At 49.4% G+C, this 18,802-nt stretch overlaps 1 protein-coding gene across 6 annotated transcripts in view; it reads left to right on the top strand.

The window, feature by feature from the left end:
• The first annotated feature begins 5,736 nt into the window (after positions 1–5,736).
• Positions 5,737–18,802, top strand: part of SCMH1 (Scm polycomb group protein homolog 1) — a 62,571-nt gene continuing 49,505 nt past the window's right edge. For 3 of the 6 annotated variants that reach the window (XM_054292659.1, XM_054292658.1, XM_054292660.1), the window contains exon 1: positions 5,737–5,853. The gene's annotated coding sequence lies outside the window, so the exon portion shown is untranslated. The remainder of the gene's footprint in view (positions 5,854–18,802) is intronic. The other 3 variants (XM_054292656.1, XM_054292661.1, XM_054292657.1) reach the window with 1 other exon arrangement.

Consider the following 18,802-nt stretch of genomic DNA (forward strand, 5'->3'; position numbering starts at 1 on the left):
AATCATCATAATTTTGTAAATCCCCACACTCTTGTAATTTTCCAAGTTTTCAAGGCTTGCTAAACCTCTTGGTTCACAACTCAAATTTCCCAGCTGGCACCTTTGTGTATCCCAGGTTTAGACTTTCCACAGCACCAACCTGAAAACGTTGGATGTCCCAGGGCTTGCACCCTCCTTAGTGCAACATGCCAGATTGTCCAAGGAAAACCAGCTGAGCTGTAGCAATATTTCATAGAATCACAGAACCACACATCAGTTGAGTTAGAAGGGACCTTAAACACTCTCTGGTTGCACCTCCTGCCATGGCAGGGACAGCTCCCACTGTGCCAGGTGCTCCAGCCTGGCCTTGGGCACTGCCAGGGCTCCAGGGGCAGCCACAGCTGCTCTGGGCACCCTGGCACAGCCCAAACCTCTCTAACCAGCCCTTGCCAGGCTACAAACCCCCTGTGGCAAATGGCTCTGGGGGCACCTGGAACCAGCCAGGAAATCATTCTTTCCTTTCCTTCCTCCATTTGCTGCAATGGGTTTTGGTGCTGGTTTCCATCCTTGATTGAGGAATGTGAATGCCAGAGTGGTTTGGGTGGGAAGGGATCTTCAATGGCAGCTGATTGCAGGGCAGGGCCACCTGCCACTGTGCCAGGTGCTGCCAGCCCCAATGTCCAGCCTGGCCTTGGGCACTGCCAGGGCTCCAGGGGCAGCCACAGCTGCTCTGGCAATTCCAGCCCAGCCCCTGCCCACCCTGCCAGGGAACAATTCCCAATTGCCAAGATCCCATCCATCTCTGCTCTCTGGCAGTGGGAAACCATTCTCCCGTGTCCTGTCACATCCAACCTTCAGTCACAGGTGGACTCTACATCCTGGTTTGTTGATTATGTATTCCTTCAATAAGCTAAAATAATTAATATGATTTTGCATTCTAAAGGGATATTCTGTTCTGAGTATCACCTCTGAAGGGTGAGCCCAGCCAGCAGTCAAGGAAGGAGCTGCAAACTATTAGCTTTATTTATTAAGGAGAAAAATTTAGTCAGAAAAATTATATGGAGATGGAGACTTCCCAGTGAAACTTTGTTTTCAGATACTCAAAATGGTCACATCATTGCAAGGAGAAGAACAGCTGGAATCCATCCTATTTCACTGGAAAATGAGAGGAACAAATAGTAAATTGATGATCCCAAATTGATATGTATGTGTCAAAGAGCAGTAAGGGCAAACAAATAGCAACATAAATAATAACATTTTATATTGATCAGTGAGTACAAGATGACCCTGAATCCAAGCAATGCCAGAAATTCAATGGGAGGCTTGAGAAAAGATGACTCAAATTGAATCAATACCTTGAGCTGCTTCCTTTGTCCAGCAGTTTATTATGATTCTGAAAAATCCCTTGCTTGAAATATTTTACAGTAATTTGAGAAGCAGCTGAGCAGGTGCTGTGTTGGGGAAAACGGCGAAAAGGAAAGAGGGGAGAAATTGCAGGAGGGGGGTTGAACACGAGAACTCGTAAATTAAATTAAATTAAATTAAATTAAATTAAATTAAATACAATACCGAAAACAGTTTTAAAGTTTGGGTTGGAGTGGAAAGGTCAAAAACTGATAAAAATTTTCACCCAGCTCAGCTTTGCTGGGTATCCAGGACAGGATTTGGGGAGGTGATTTACACTCTCCCACATCCCTTGGGATGGCACCAGCGAGGCACAGACACCGGGCACGGAGCAGGGAGTGCCCCATGTCCCTGTGCCCCTGCCCCTGTGCCCCTGCCCCTTCCCTGCAGCCCCCTGCTAATGACCCAGCAGAGCAGCTTGGGCTGGCCTGGCAATGGCTTCTCTTTCTGATATGGGATCAAAGAGGGCTCTGGAGCCGCGAATCCCTGCGGGAGGACGAGGGGTCGGCTGGGATTAAGACGTGCAGTAATTTGTGAAGGGTAGGAACAGAAGAAATGAGCTATTAGGGGAAGGATTCGTGGCTGGCAGGATCAAAGAGCAGCAGTAGGAAATGTTTAGAAGGCGCTGGGAACAAAGGGAATTCAAACCCATATGAGTCTATTAATAGACAGAGGAAATTTATTAACAGCGGCAACAAATCAAGTGTTCAATAACTTCCTAAATTCTGCTTTTGCAGAGAAACCAGATCTCTTTTCTTAAAGCTGATGAAGGACTTGCAAGACTGCTATTAGCCAAGAAATTTAAACCACATACCCAAAAATAAACTGATATTTTACACCTACAACCAGATAACCCAAACACTATGATCCTTGAAGTGTTGACAGAGGTGTATAGCAAGCTTTGGAAATACCAGACAACAGCTGAGTTAGAACTGAGCTATTGTGACAGCCTGAAATCAGATAATTACAGGTTGTATATTGATATTAAGTAATAATTAGATAATAATTTCATATTAGAATAACAGAAGGATTATGAATATATACTTAAGCTTGGTGAGGTGTTAAGCAGCAAAGGTGGGGAAGGATCAAAAAAGCAGCAACTCTGGGGAGAAATTCAGGGTGAGCAAAGCAGAGCTGAACTGCAGGGGGTGCCTCTGTAACAGAGGGGTTTTAGCTTAAATTTGGGTGTATATACTGACAGGAATGGGTACATTTAACCAGGACAGGGGTGCAAGCCCTGGGCATGGCACAGTGACACCCTGGCACTTTGGACCCAGGCTTGGCATCAACCTTGGCATGTGGAAAAGATAGAAATAGTTGCAAAGAGCCACGAGAAACGGGAGAAAAAAATAGTGAAATAAATATAGAAATAAATAAATAAATAAATGAGAAAATGTGGGGGTTTTGCCTCAGGAGGATATTTGGGGCTCACAGGCAGCCTTTGTCAGAGGGTCTCTGTGCAATTGGACAGGGAAAGGCAGAGCTGCCTGCAAATGTCTGGGACATGAGGCCAGGAGATTTCCCACTAACCAAGAGATCATTCTGGTATTCACAAAGGTGATTTTCCAGGCCATGAAGTCTTCAGAACAAAAATGGACTCTTTTGGGCAAATTCAACAGCTGGTCTCAATATGAGATTGCTTTGGGAAAGGAAACTTATGGCAGGCCCTGCAAAGTGATCTGCTGATTGTTAGGGCTTTAATCTCTGTAAATAACCTTTTCCTCTGCCTTTTTGAGGCATGGGGAGAAGATTCCCATCTCCCCTCTCCAATAAAGATGTCAGGTCAAAGAACATATCTATGAGAGAAGCAGGAATACTGGGTGCACATGTTCCTTTAGATCTTCCTCCTCTACATCCATCCCTGTGCCCTCTTATTCACCTTTATATGAAGTATCAGATTCAGGATAAAAAGGTCACGGACCAGGGGACATTAGGCTTTTTCTTTCAAGCCGAACATGCTCTATATTTTCATCCATGCCAGAGTGAGGATCAATTTGTGGCAGAAAACAAAGTTCATTAATGGGAGCACTGCAAACAGTGAGAACGAGCCTAGGAGGACATTCAATGCCAGATTGCTGCAAGGCACTAATGAGGGAGAAGGAGGGAAGACAGCAGGAGGTTTTCTTCCCAGTCACATTGCCTCACATCCCACTGCACCCTCTCCTCCTGCAGTGCTGCTCCAGTGTGTCCAACACCCTGTCCATCAGCGCCCCTCTGAGCGTTCCCTCCTGGCTGTTCATCCCCAGGAGCTGGCCCAAAGCAGGCTGCAAATGTGCTCAGCTTTCCTGGCAACGCTTCAGAATAAATGGCAAACCATTTCTGCAGCTCGTTTCCATTGGAGTATTAATCAAACTGAATGCCTGTGGTGCTCATATGGATGTCATATGTAAATCCCACTGCTCATTCCAAATTGAAGCCAATGGAGAATTTTCACTCCTGTCTCCATCCTGCAGCTCTGAGATCTTGTGCATTTATTCCATTAATGAAATTCTGTTTACTGTGGACATGAGGGAATACCAGAGTTGATGACGACCATGAGAAATGTTGGTAATAGTTGTGAATTTATGGGGAAGGTCCTCAGGTGCAAGGCTGAAGCAAACACATCTCCATGTCTACCTCAATCAAGTACTCCACATCTTAAAATAGAAGCCCTCACCAGTATTTAAAACTCTCCATCCCTCAATGTATTTCAGAACAAGAGGTTTCTCAGGCCAGTGCTGGCCCTCAGCAGTGGTCAGTGTCACCATTCAGAAGAAAACATGAGAAACCTCCAAACAGCAGCTCTGGAAGTTTCAGAGTTTTCTCCCCCACTATTAGAAATCCCACCCTGTCTGATGAAGTATATGTCTTTATCCATATTTTTTTGTGGTGAGAGACAGGCAAATACAGATTTATTTTGCTCTGAGAGTACTGATCCCTCTTTTCTCCCCTTGAGAAAGGAATCAAAGAGCTGTGAACAAATTGGGGGACCCCAGAAGTTAGCTGCTGATCAGGCAGAAGCTCCTTTGGCCTTGGGTAGGACTTTCAGCCTTACACAGACTGAACCAAGTCCAGCATCTGAACCAGGACAGTGTGAGCACCTACAGGGTGTCCCTGGCCTTCAGTGCAGTTGCTCCCTGGGGAGCACTGCAGCCCTCAGCCCATCAGAGCAATGCCATTCACTCCCCCAGAGGAAAAGGGAGGAACACAGGAATGGGCTGAGTGGTTCCAGCCCTTCCTGACAGGCTGGGTACTGGTGGGAAGGTCCCACCCTGGAGCCCTTGCCCACCCTGTGCCTCCCTGGCTGGCACCAGGCATGGCAGGGAGCAGATAAATCACAGCTTGGCCTTCTCTCTGTCACAGATAACAAACCACTCACTGCAGGAAGCCACGCATATCACAAAACTTTCCAGACTCCATCAAGCCCTGTCCACACCAGGGGTGTTTCCCTTCTCATCTTCTTTTGACCTAAAGCACTCAAGCCTCCATGGAATCTCCCAGAACAAGAAATCATTCAGGGGAGACTCCTCCATAAGCCGTGTCACTACAAGTGCTTTGGAAATTGTTCAGGTGCTTTCCCAAAGGGTCCAGGGATGGCACAGGGGGTCTGTCCCCAGGCTGGGGCTCACAGTGGGGGTCTGTCCCCAGGCTGGGGCTCACAGTGGGGGTCTGTCCCCATGCCCAAAGGGTCCAGGAATGGAACAGGGGTCCTGTCCCCAGACTGGGGCTTACAGTGTCAGTCTCTTCTGTCCCAAGCGCCCTGGGGAGGGCTGGAGAGGGCTGTCTCCAGGCTGAAGATCACGGTGAGGGTCTGCCCTGTGCCTGGGGGTCTCTTGAGAGCACAGAGGTTCCTGCCCAGGCACGGTGAGGACACCGCGGGTCTGCCCCGTGCCCAGAGTGCGGGTGGGGACGGGGGTCTGTCCCTGCCTGAGGACGGTCCCGGGCGGGCATGGCCGGGGCGGCCCACGGGGCTCAGCGACGGTGGAGGAGTTTGTGAGGGCCGGGCCGAGCGGAGCCGAGCAGGGCCGAGCCGAGCCGAGTCGAGCCGGCTGAACCGGGCCGAGCCGGGACGGGCCGAACCCGGCCGAGCGGAGCCGAGCCCAGAGGAGCCTTGCCGGATCCCGAGCTGCGCCGAAACAGAGGGGAGCCGTGCCGAGACAAACCGAGCCGAACCAAACGCAGCCGAACCCAACCGAGCCGAGCCGAGTGGAGCCGCACCGACCCAGCCGAGCCTCTCCGAGCCTCGGCCGATCAGCTGCCGAAGCGCCGGCGCTGGCCGGAGCCGTCCCGGCGGCGGGGGCGGCGCGGGGCCGGGCCGGGCTGGGCCGGGTCGGGTCGGGCCGCCGGTCCCTCCTCCCCGATCCCCCGCCGCTCCCCCTTCGCTCCTTCCCGTTCCCTCTCGTTCCCTCCCCGCCTCCCTGCGCAGCGCGAACATGGCGGCGGCGGCGGCGGCGAGGGACTGAGGAGCGCCAGCGCTCGGCGGCCGCGCAGGTGAGCGGGCGGCCCGGGGCGGGCGGCTCGGCCGGGCTCGGTCCGGTCCGGCCCGGCCGGGGAAGCGCGACGGGGCTCGGGCGGGAATCGGGCCCGCAGCCCGGCCCGGATCTCATCCCTTCTGTCAGCGCGGCCCGGCCGCCGCTTCCGCGCGGTGCCCGGGCCGGGGGCGGCTGTCACCGGCCGCACCTGCTGGTGCCCGTCCGGGACCGGCCCTCCCGGCGGCCGGGCAGCGCCCCGCGGCTCCCCAGCCCCGCGGCTGCCCGGCCGGGCTGTGCCTCCCGGGGAAGCCTCTTCCAGGGCTTTGTTGTTGTGCCGGGTGTCCCCGGGCAGGGCCTCGGGCAGCCGCGGTACCGCCTCGCCCCGAGGCCTCGGAGCGGTTCTGGGGCCGGCCGGAGCTGCCCCTTCCCCGGCGTGTTTCGGTACCGGCCGGGCGCTCCCGGCAGGAAAGGGAAAGCGGGACCGAGCTGCAGGAGGTGGCCCTGTCTGCGAGCTGTGCCCGCGGGGGTTTGTGCCCTTCCTCCCCCGTGAGCCCTTAGGGGCTCGGTGACACCGTGCTGTCACCCCAGTGTGTGTGTGGAGCTGGTGCCCGGTGCTCCGAGCAGATCCTGCTGCTGGAGGTGGCATTGGTGACCCCAGGGAGAAATCCCATCACCACCGTGCCTGGGGAAAAGCTGCGCCTCCTTCGCAGTCGCCCCGAGCCCAGCGCTGGGATGGAGCTGGGAGCGAGACAAGATTTGAGCGTTTCGTGCACAGCGAGATGTTTAAAAATAACCCCGGTGACGGCTGGCTCCTGCCGCGCAGGTTTAATGCGCCAGCTCTTTGAAGCTCCCGTGTAAAACTGTGGCAGCACTTTGGAGTGTGGATGACTGAAGGTAGAGCTGGCAAATCCGAGCAGGCAGCCTGAGTTTGGGATGCGCTGAGCAGCTCGGCTCCCTTGGGCCTCGGGTGGTTTAGGTTCAGCAGCTGAACATGAAACTATTTCCATGGGGAACGTCGGGATGTGCAGACCCAGCTCTGGGGTCTCCGGCTTGGATTTTTTTGGCTGAGTTTGTGTTTACTGTTGTTGTTTATAGTAAACAGCGTGCACTGAGTGGCTGGGAACAGCCATGTGGTCGCTGCAGTTCGCAGCCAGTAATATTGGGGGAAAATGTTCTCCCACCTCGGTTCGCTGCGGGCTGGGCCTCCTCCTGTCGCCTTCCTGTCTTACTCTCAGCTTCTGCTGGCCAGGCTGTGCTGTCCATATGTGTTTGCTGGGAATATTGGGAGCGTGGGATGGTGGTGTCATTCCTTGTGCTTTATTTCAGGCACTGGCATGTGGCTTGGTGTTAATATGGGGAACAAAACTCGGCTCATGGGGGTCTCAGCTTGGGACGAGCTGCCGTGGTATGCAGCCCTGCATGTGCTGGTGGGTAGTTCAGGATGTGCCCAGTAGATGGTATGAAAATGCAGATGGAAATCAGGGAGTCCTTTACAATGGGCACCAGGGAAATGCAAGTATTTCTGTGCTATTTAAAGTATTTATTTAATTAAAAGTTTGAGTGTGTTCTGTTTGCGATAGATATGCTGACTATTTGCATCTTAGCATGCAACAATTCTGCATCTTGATTATCTGCTTTTCTTGGGGCACTTCTGTGGAAACCTGATGAATTTTGCAGGACAACATGGTGCCTGTAAGTAAAAGATTCTGTTAAGGTATTAAATGATGATCTTATTAATCAAGTAGCTGTGCTTCAGCCTAGACAGGAGTGCTGTGGGAGTTGTGTCCCTGCCCTATGTCTGATTTAAAGGAATGTCTGAGACTTTGTTTCATAGTCTCAGACATCAGGTATCTCCAGAGATGTCCTGGTTGTTTCCCAACCCTGGGTAAGGTCAGGTCGGCTTCTAAACCCTTCCTGGGTAATAGTTCTTCTTTTAAGCTCTTCATGCTGGCATTTCCATATCCTGTGCAGGTGGTGTATGCCCACACTTAGGCCTCCCCATCATTACAGAGATTTTTCAGGGTGTTTAATCTAAATCTTTGTCTTGCACTTTAAACCTGTTCTTTTTCTGATGTCCAGAGCTCGTGGGGAGCACCCTACTCCACACATCACTTCCTACGTCTGCAGCTCAGTTAGAAGCATTTGAAGACTTTTTTTCCCTCTCCCTGAGCTGAGCAAGATCAGTTTCTCCCTTCTCACATGGGCATGTCAGCCTTGCTGACCTCTGTCTCTGATTTAGGTTCTGCTCCCATTCACACTTCACCCAAAGTACCGTGGTCAGTCAGAACAGGACTCTGCAGAGCAGTTGTAATATTCTGGGCCCAAGTGACCCTGTTTTGGGTCTGTCTCATCACTGTTACATGACAAGCAGTGCAGATCACATGTTTGCCTGTTTGTGCTGTTAACTGTGTGTTTGTGACAGGACTTGGTGTGCTCGGTGAGCTCCTGTTTGCAAATCTGGAGTAGGTGTTATCAACGTGAACTCAGAGCTGTGCTGAGTTAAACCTTGGTGTGTTTGGGGCTCTTGTTTGAGCTGTAATGTTTGCATCTTCCACCCTGCCTTTTCTCCTTTTCCTTGCCTGCTACTGCAATTCAGTTTTTGCGATGAGACAAAGAGATTTTGAGTCCTTTATGCATCCATTTGTGCTTGACAAGTTTCCTGACAAGGAGGGGTCCCTGAGAAGTGAGGGAAGATGCACTGAGGACAGAGCAGCAACTCTGGCTGCCAGCTACTCTTGTGAGGTGGTTAATCTCCTGCATATATATAATTCAGAGGCATGCCAAGGTAAAAATTATCTCCACAATTGAACTCTCAGTGTAGCAGAACTGCAACTGTGACCCCTCCTTCACCCCAGCACTACATCCGGGTGTAGCATCTGCACTCCAAGCTGAGACATAAATGCTTCATCCCACTTCATTTACAAGATAGCACAGCCTGATCCTAAAGGAAATGCTTTTTCTGGCTTTAATACAGTTGTAAAAAATCCCTTTCTTACCCAGCTTAAATATCTACCAGTGGAAGCTGTTATAAAACATTTGCAGTGTGTTTAACCAGATAGTGCAAGTCTGAGAGCAGCAGGAAGCAAAAAGATCTTCCCTGTGTATCACCAGGTCTCACTGGGCTTGGAGTGAGCAAATCCAGTGACCTGAACAGTGGTGTCAGAGTGGTGGGGACACCTGAGCCCTGGAGATCAGCAGCTCCTCCTCTTTGCAAAGCTGTGCTCGTCCTGGGTGGCAATCTCCCTTAGCAGGACATTTCAGAGGTGGTTTCAATTGTGAGCAGAAGGAGAGATCAGTACAGGGACATCACTGCAGCTTGTCTGCTGCTGAAAACACTTAATTCCCAGAGATCTCTATTTTCATTCAATTCCCTTTAAAAACAGAGTAATATTTACCTCTTTTACCCAGATTTCTTACACACACCACCTCTAGCAGATTTAGACACAGTTTGCAGTCTTCACTACCAAATGTTTCTGCCTCTCTAGCAGGGATTTAAGCAGAGTTTGTGTGTGCCTCTGCTCCTACTGGGCTGAATCTCACACTTTTATGCAGACTCATCCTGAGCAAAAAAACCAAGAATTTGGCTGAGAGCTGAAGGAAAAGATGAATGTCTGTTTTGCTGCCTCTGCTGTTTGCGTGGCAGCCTCGTCCAACAGGCCAGATGGACAGGTGATGTCTGGGGAATGAATCTAAAGCACTTGGCTTCCTCAGAGCTGCCTTGATCAGCAGAGGGAAGTGGCCCCTGCAGCTCCACAGGCTGGTTGGTAATATGTCACTGGAGATGAGGAAACAGAGCACAGTCAGTGTGGTCATTGCCAGCACAAGGGAGCTGACGTGGGAATTCAGGCAGGGCTGTTTTTCCCTGGCACAAGTTTGTGCTGCTGCCGCTCTCCATTTCTTGCTCAGAAGTTTTTTTCTGTTTGTATTATAAATTGAATGGTGTTATCAGCAGTCAGAAAAGAAACTCCTGCTGGAGGTGCCTCCTCCCAGCCAATGTGCTCAGAGTTACCCAGCTCCAGTTAGCTTGTACATTTTCCAGACTGCCACAGTGGGAGCAGCCCAGAAACCTTCCTGTGGCTGGGGTTTGTTTTCAACAACAGAAGCTGTAGGAGTAGATGGCAGTGGAAATTTGTGAAGTTCAATCTTTGCCCATTGAATTTCCTGCAATTCTTCCTCTCTCCTGGCCCTTCCAGGTCCTTTCTCCTAGATATTGTGGCAAGGGAGCAAGTTTGGTTCACCCATTTCTGGAGTGACATCTGCTGCGGTTTGCTTGGGGGTGGAGGGAAGTGGGTGCATCCTTCTGATTGCTCAGGGTGCTGCTGATGTTTGACCACAGGAAAAGATCCTGCCAGGAAAAATGGGGTTTGTGCCTGGGAAGAGCTGGGGGACACTTAGAGTGTTTGAGTTCAGTGTTGGCAGAGGCTGCACAGGGCGAAGCCCATCTGTGCTCCACCGAGCGAGCCACGGTCCCGTCGGCTGCTGCTTGCAGTCACCTCATGCTGGAACACCTGCTGCCAGTGCCTGCCCAGCTTCCATCTGCTCTGCCCTCCCCTGTGCAGGGTGTCCCTGCTCCTGGCCTCCCTCCCTTTCCCCTTTGGAGCAGCCCCTGTCTCCTCCCCCGTGCTGAGCCCTCAGCAGTGGGATGCGTGTCCAGCTGTGTGTGCGGCGAGCGGGAGGGCAGCCTGTGCTCCCTGCTCCCCCTCGCTCCCTCCTGGCTGGGGGAGCCTCTCTGGGCCCCTGCCAGGGCCTGCCTGCCCTCCCTGTGTCCCTGCAGCTGGGGGGAAGCCAAGCCAGGGGCCAGTCTGGGCTGCACACACCGTGGGGGACACGGAGGAGCAGCAGCTTTAGGATGGCTCATTGTCATTGACAACCTTACATGTGTATATCCATCTTAAATATTCAGAGAGTTTTCAAAAGCAACCCACATATAATCACCGACTTCTGACCTGCCTACAGCTAGTATTTTGGCTCCTTAGTAAAAGCCAGGATTTCTGCTGAGTTATGCTGGACTTGCATTTCACTTCCAGCCACTCCTATGAGTTAGAAGGAATTAATTAATTTCTGGAGTTGTCTTCTTCATAGACAATCAGTAGTGGGTGGTTACTCCATAGATCTTCTCAGGGGGGAAGGACTTTGGGGCAGGAACCTGGGCTTGGCTCTGGCTCTGGGAGGCACAAAACATCCCCACAGTGCAGTTGAACGTCCCTGAAACCAGCTGGTCTGCAGAGGTGATGGCTCAAGGTGAGGGTGGTTACCTGAGCTCAGGCTGAATGTACTGGGAGCTCTGCAGAGTGCTGGCATCTCCCAGCAGTGCTCACTCACTGCTGCAGGGCCCCTCGCTCCCCACTTGTGCCTTTCCTGCCCAGCTGCAACACATAAGGTAGGAGAAATTTCTGCTCTATACTTGTTAGTTAAGTGAAGGAGTAGAGAGCAGGCAGAAGAGCTGATGGAGTCTGATGTGGACTGAGGAGGAAGTTGTACCAATTCTGCTTTCTAAAAATAAATTGAGTGGCTGTTCACACAGCCCAGAGACTGCTGCTCTCTGTATGCTCACTGTGGTTCCTTTTTTTTTTTTTTTTTGGTCTTTTTACTTTTTTTTTTTGGTCTTAGATGCTGCAGTCCATTAAAATTGTGCAGTGGCTGTGTGATCAGGGAGGTACCTATGCAGAAAGTCTTGTGGTTTCAGTGTTTCTAGAAGTGACCTTGAAGGATCACCCATACCTAATGTTTCCTGGAGGTTTCTCTAGGGTGTTCTAAGATTTCCAGAGATGGTGATTCCTCCTTCCTCAGCAATTCACTCCAGTGCCTGACTATTCTGAGATTAAGGAGCTTTGCTTGATTTCAGGCTGGTATTGCTGTACTTTAACCTAATCATTTTGATATTTCACATTCTCTTCTGGCAAGCTACCAAGAGAAGAAAAATGCTGTAGTGCTTGTTATGTACAGTTGACATTTTCCAGAGGATATTGGCCAGTGGTGAGCAGCAGGTGTCAGTTCCATCACGTTGCTGCTCACCTGGAGCCCTTAACTCTTACCACAAGTGGGGTAAACCGGCTGACCTGGCTTGTCACTTGGCTCCTGAGGTCATTTGTCATTGCCACAGCCCCACACTGGAGGGTTTTACCTGGCTGTACAGTGCCACATCTCCAGCATGGCAGGAGGTGGCACCATCCCTTGGTGGTGAATTGCTGTGCCTGGAGAGGGCAGGAGGGCTTTGTTTCCCTTGGGCATTTCCAAGCCCTGCACTGTAAATCTGGGCAGTGCTGCTGCTGTTCCAGCACTATGGTGGGATTTTGAATCTTGGCTCCTTTTCCATCACCATGAGCTTTGGTCACATCTTGCACACTGCTGGCAGAGTCTCCAGTTATATATATATATATATATATATATATATATGTGTGTGTGTATGTGGTGGTATCTGTTCAGCATTATCCTGTGCCTGACCAGAGCACTCAGTGTGTTCTGGGGCTGCTCACTTATTTCATATTGTTGTCAGCTGGAAAATCTGTAAATGCCCTGTGATATTTTATGGCTTTATAAGCTGTACAAAATGTCCAGCAGGTACTTGAATGCCGAGCAGATACAGTCTCTCAGAGTGCCTTGTTTTCATTAGCTCCTTGGCAGACACTGAACATACTTGCAGAGCTGCAGGATGGACTTTTGGTTGCTTGTGGTCATGATTTGGCTTTTTTAAAAAAGGGCCTCACAGGATATTTTTTAGTTGTCCAAACTCTTGGCCCTTCAGGAATGTAAAGCAGCCTAACAACTTTTTCATTACACAATTAACAGCAATCTGTTCAGGGTTTCCTGAAGAAACTGGCTAGTGATTTTTCCTCTCTGGGAGTAATTCTCCTGAGCTAATATTTCTGTCTACGTCTAGATTATTCTTTCTTTTGTTATTAAAATTGAGTGTAATTTTGATGGGCATGTTATACTTTTTCTGTATCCAGACTTTGTACCCAGTAGAGGATATTTCTATTTGAGTACATACATAGTTTTGAATACTGGGGTTTTATCTTAAGTCACAGATGAGACCAGAGTTATACACAGATTAAAAATAGCAAGCAGTAATTAATACCCATCCTCAGTGAGCCTGGCTCTGTTGGTTTCTCTTGACATGTTGCACTGTAACAATTTCCTTTCTTTTTCCTAAGAAATAGATGAATTAATATTTCTCTACACGAGTGAGAAAATAGAAGAAGGATGCTTGTTTCCTGCCCTGGCACACCATTCCCTTGGGGTACAGTGCGTTTGAGGAGCTCTTCTCCTGGGCAGCCCTTCGCCTTGATTGGGCTGGAACAGACCAGGCACTGGGAGGAATGATCCTTTCACATCCTTCCCTCCCCAGACATCCTCCTTTCCCTCTCTCAGGGCTGGATTATCTCTGTCTCAGCGCTCCAAGCAGCAGAGACTGACTCCCCTTCCGCTCCAACAAGGGTAAATCCAGGTTTTGTGGCTCTGCTCCATACCCTGAGGGTTTGGAGATTTTATCTTTTTCATTTCTTTAGCAGATGGGGCAGATCAGTAAGAACTATTTCTCATCTGTCCTTTGTTTGCATAAGAAGAATCGGCTGCTGGAAGGGTTGGAGGGGAGGCTGGCTGTGCTTCCTGCCAGGGAGACCCTGAGTTTTGTCTAAGGGTAAATTTTAATATATATATATACACACACATTAAAGGGGTCTTCTCTGAGAGGGCAGGTTCAGGAGGGCAGAGGGAGTTGCATTTGGAAGGTTTGGAAGGTTGGATGTTGAGGCAGGGACAGGATTTGTGTGTGGATCTGTGAAGGATTCAGCCTTGAGTGTGACTGGAGTTGTGTCCCCCTCCCTCCTCCCCTTTGTCATTAAGGACGTGTTTGTGTTGGTGCTGGACCTCAGGAAGGTAAGAAATGCTTAACTCCATGGAAGGTCATTCCTTTGTGCTGGATGAGGAAAGAGAGCACTTCAGGCACTCCAGTAACATCCTCAGCATCCTTTGATGCCATGTGAGGCTTGAGGATGAGTTTTCATTCCTGTATTTTCCCAAGGGATATTGCTAAGCATTCCATTTAATTGTTGGGGTTGGTTATAGGAGGAAAGGAGAAGGAAGATGTAATTGTAGGTGTATGTAACCATCATCATCCCCCATGCCTCAATATTTAGCTTATTAGAGAGTGGTGATTTTGTCCCTCACCTTTTCTTCAGGGCTGGTTTGTTCTGCCTGAACTCTCATTTCCCTCCCTGCCATTTCAGTGGAAACCCTTGCCCCGTGTGTCTCTCCCTGAGGATCACCTCCTCCCTCCTGCTTGTGAGATACAGGGTACTTTAAGGGATTGGGTCATCTCCTTCCCCTCTCTTTGCAGAGTTTTCCTCATTTACATTTCTGTTGTGTCCCCTAATTACCATCCCTTTGCTTTTTTATTCCCCCTCAAGCTGCCTTTCCCTGCTTATGGTCTCCTGAGGATGTTCTGCTGAAACTTTATCAAACTTACATGACTAGAAATAGTTAATGCAACATTTTCTTTGAGGAATTCTCACATCCTGCTTGCAGCATCACTGCACAGTCTGTCTTGACATTTCCAATAGAGACACCACTGGAAATCAGTCCTTTCCTTCTGGATTGCCTCCTCTTTCTCCTTCCATAGGAATACATTGTCCTCCTATATCTTCCATGCCATAAAGAATTTATTTTTTAATAGAGTCCAATAGAGAAGTAAGGATAAAAGGTTGATTAAACATGTTATACATACATATATCTACTGGGTGTCAACCAAAGACCCATGAAGAGTTTCTGGAGCCCTTTCTGGGGCCACATCCATCACCCTGTAACTGCTGTCTGGGAAAGCAGCCACAGCTGACTGTGCAAGGGGGGCTGCACTGGCCTGTCTGGGGCTGATATGGAAACCATGCACTGGTTTTTAATGTACTCCTGTTTAAATTCTTATTTAAAGACTTTGAAGCATCCTGTTGTGTGCTTTTGTGAGGGATGACTTTGTAAGTGCCCTGGGCAGAATCCCATTTCAAGGTCTCCTGGAAGCCATCTGCTTTCAGTAATAGCTCTTAGCTTTGGCATGTGGCTCGGTGCAGGCTGAAATTGCCACAGTGCTGCAAAACTTCCTATACTGCCTGCATCACTTTGGGCTTCCCACTATGCCTGCACAGGCTGCTGCACCCTCAGGGTGCCCGGCAGCACCAGCTTCACCCTCCAGCTTGTCCCCAGGCAAGGAGGGCATGACCCAGCACAGGAATGTGGGGTGCACCGTGTCCTGCACCTCTCCATGTTCTGGGATTGCCATGAAAGGAAACTCAGGTACTGCAAACCTGGCCTGTGGGCTGGTTCCCAGTCACCAGGGTGTCAGGGGATGGGCAGAATATGCCAGAGCCTCATGTGTGATAAATCTTCTCTATTTCCAGTTGTCCTCAGTGGTTTGGATACACTGCTGTGCCAGTCTATAACCCAGGCCATTCCTCTTCTAAAGTCAGGAGACTTTAACTTTTAGCTGTCTATGGGAGTCCTGCTGACACAAAATAGCTGTGACACAGATGGTTCAGTGTTAGAAAGAGCAGCCTTGGGCACACAGATTCAGTTCCTTGTTTTGGCATCTTCTTCCCATATGGCACTGAAGTCCAGCAGTGTTTTGTTTTCTATGTGTAACAGGCACTTTACCTGTCCAAAAAGCAGATCTCTGTGTGGAGTTTTGTTACAGTGCATTTGGGAGAGCTCTGTGGAGGTACAGTCAGAAATGTCTCTGCTTACACCCAGAAACAGAGATCTGCAGCTTTTCCCAAAACTCCAGAAGAGTCATGGAGAGTGTTGGTGGCATCTTTCACACTGGGATGTGGGACATGGGCATTGCTCAGCTCAGAGGGAGAACCTCAAAGTGACTTCAGCAGTAGGACCAGCCATGAAGGACTTGCTGAAATAATTCTGGAGCATGGTGAAGTTTCCTCACCCCTAGCTGTTACCACAGGGGATTTGTGTGATTACATGAGGTCTGTGCCACATCAGCACGATTTCAAGGTGGGCCACTGCAGTGGGAGGCAGCCCAGGCCCTGGCTTCAAGCCTAGGACATGGTTCTGTGTGGGGAGGAGCAGCACAGGATCCTGTGAGTGCTGTGAATCCCTGCCCATGTCCAGGGGTTGGAACAGAAGGATCTTTGACCTCCCTTCTGACCCAAACCACTCCATGACTCCATGTTCCCTGCATTAGGTTTTGCACTGGTTTCTTTCTATTGGAGTGGGTGGGAAACCAATACCAGTCTTAAAAGCACCTCTGATTTTTCAGCAGTGTGTGAACTTCTCAGAGCAGTCAAGCCCTGTTGGGGAAGGTGAAACAGGAAAGCCTTATAAATATGATTGCCTGGCAAAAGATTTTGAGAATATGGAAACTCTAAGCGAGATTGAATTGAAAGCAAGCTTTGAGATCCCTCAGTTACTCAACTGGAAAACAATGGCATGGCCAGCTGAAGGTGATCCCCTTTGGATCAAACAATCCCCTCTGCTTGCAGACAGGCCCAAGGCTCAGAGCAGACCCTGCCAGCTTGGCAGAAGGGGCCCAAAGAGGAGTTTTTAGGGTTTAAAATGTAACCCAGTGTGGTCATGTAGTGATTCTTATAGGCTGTATGGAAATGCTGTAGGATTTGTATCTTGTACTAGATTGGTTAAGTGAGAATGAGAATATTCTAATTCTCAGAATTAGAATATTATAACACAGAAGAAGATTTATGGTATTGTAACAGGAACCTTGTGCTCTTACCCTTTTACTCTCTTTACCCCTCTCACTCTCTCCCCCTCTCTTCTCTGGGCCCTGCTCTGAGCTGTGTTTGGCAGCTCCCAGCAGGGCCCTGCACCCAGGCCCTTTGCAATAACCCACAGGTTCCCAGCCCTGGCTGCAGAGATCTCTGCTCTCTGTCCCTCCCCACCATCCTACCCCCATCTCTCCTACAGAGCCCCTTCTTTCCAAGGAGGATTTTTCCAAGCAGGGCTGGAGTGCTCTCCCCCCTCACTACAGAAATGGCATTCACAGAGCTGTAACTCCCAGCTCATCAGTAAACATGTCTGTGCTGAGAAAATTCATCCTCTTAAGGGGCTTCCTTTAGCAGACTCAAGTCAGATTATCTTATTTGTCTTTTATTTGAAGCCCTTTCATCTCTCCATTTCTCTCAGCCTGGTATCCTGTTCCTGGAGTGTGCCAAATATGTTGTCTTTATTGCAGCCTCTTCAGTCTTTGTGGAGAGCTAGGTCTGCTCACAGTGATACATGTCAGGATGGTTTTGGTTTGATCCAAGACCCATGCTGGTTTTGTTGGGTTTATTTTGGTTTTGTTTTTTGGTTTGGGGTTTTTTTTGGTTTTTTTTGTGTGTGAGTTGGTCTTTTGGGTTTATTTTTGCATAGGAAAGAAATTTTTATTGAAATCCTGCAAGGTTTTATTTAATTTCTTCCACAGCCATGAGCAGTAGTGACTGTTGTAGCTTTGCTCACAGTGGTGGTTCCTCTCACTGGTTTTTGTACTCACCCTAAGGGTGATCTCTTGAGCTTGACTCAGCAATATCTGGTGGTCCAGCTGCCATTTTCTGGGGGGCTGACTTATTTTCTCTCCCCACTAACCTGAAGGTGTTCAAAAGGAAGTCATAAAATCAATATTTTCATTGTAGAAACATGGTCTATCCAAGTTTTTCACGTGTTTTTGTCTTTTAAACTATGTAATCCCGTGAGACTTGGCTCAGGGGGCTGAGGAAGTGTTTTCCTTGTGATCACATCTTTGAGACACCTCAGTGTGTTAACACAAGAATGTGTTTGTGAGGAGCCTGTCATGAAGTCTGGAGTTCATCAGTCCACTTCTTACATGATAGAAGGATAAAATTAATTCCAGAGAATGAGAGAGGTTGGAAATAACAGAAAATCTTTCTGGTAGAAAGAGGAGTAACGGTTTGCAGCCATCAGGTATTTCAGATCACACAAGGGGATCAGTGCTGCAGATGGAATTACCAGCATTCATTGTACAGTGTTACTTAGAAATAGTCCCTGGTGTGAATGTAAGGGCTCTCCTGACCTGATGAGGGGAGATGCTTCCAGAGGTGCTGTATGTTCATCAGCCTTTGTTTGAAGCTGCCAAAAATGTGACTTTGCACAGACTAGGAGAAATAAAACTCCAGTCTTGCTCAGGAGTCTGGGAACAGGGAGGTGGAAGGAACTCAAATCATTGTTTAAGATAAATTCTGACTCACCTTTTCAAACTGGGTTTCAAACTGATCACTCCTGAGGGTTCGCTCCAGGTCCCACATAAACATTCATTTGGCATTTTGGTTAGGACTCCTTGTCTGCATGTCTGGCTCCAAGAAGGCTGGAGCTCAGTCCTGGGAGCTGGTCTTTGGCTTCTGCCCAGGAAAGGGGTCAGTAAATTGGCTCATCAAAGCATGCCTTGAGAGCAAAAACTGGGGTTTAGACCAGCAAAAGTTCTGGTGTCCACAGGCAGAAATCTGAGGAGCCAAGTCTGGTGTGAAAACTAAAAGAGGAGTCAGATTGTACACTGACATTCCTCTGATTTCTCAGGTAGGCTGAAAGTGCTTTTTCTTTCTGCACCATAGAAATTAAAAATGGCAAAAAAGGTGTTAAATGAGCAAGCAGGCTGAGTTTGGGAAAGGTTCTTCCCCTAGAGGGTCATGGAGCACTGAACAGGGTTCCAGGGAAGGGTCATGGTTCCAAGGCTGCCAAAGCTCAGTCTGGAAAATGCTCTCAGGGACAGGGTGGGATTGTTGGGATGTCCTGTGTGGGATCAGGAGTTGGAACTGATGATCCTTATGGATCCCTCCCAGCTCAGGATATTCTGTAATTCACATTATCTGCTCATTATGTGCCTGATTTTCTGCACTGGATGTGCCTGTATCACACAGGGGCTTCCAGAATGGAGCTGAAACATCCCAGCAGGGAGGCTGGAATGGCAGCACTGCCATCACCCGTGACAGGCAGGAGCTTACAGGGCTGCCCTCACA

This window comes from Melozone crissalis, unplaced genomic scaffold, assembly GCF_028551555.1.
Source record: "Melozone crissalis strain CALT ecotype California unplaced genomic scaffold, PUWL_Pcris_2 ptg000111l_1, whole genome shotgun sequence".
Lineage (NCBI taxonomy): Eukaryota > Metazoa > Chordata > Aves > Passeriformes > Passerellidae > Melozone > Melozone crissalis.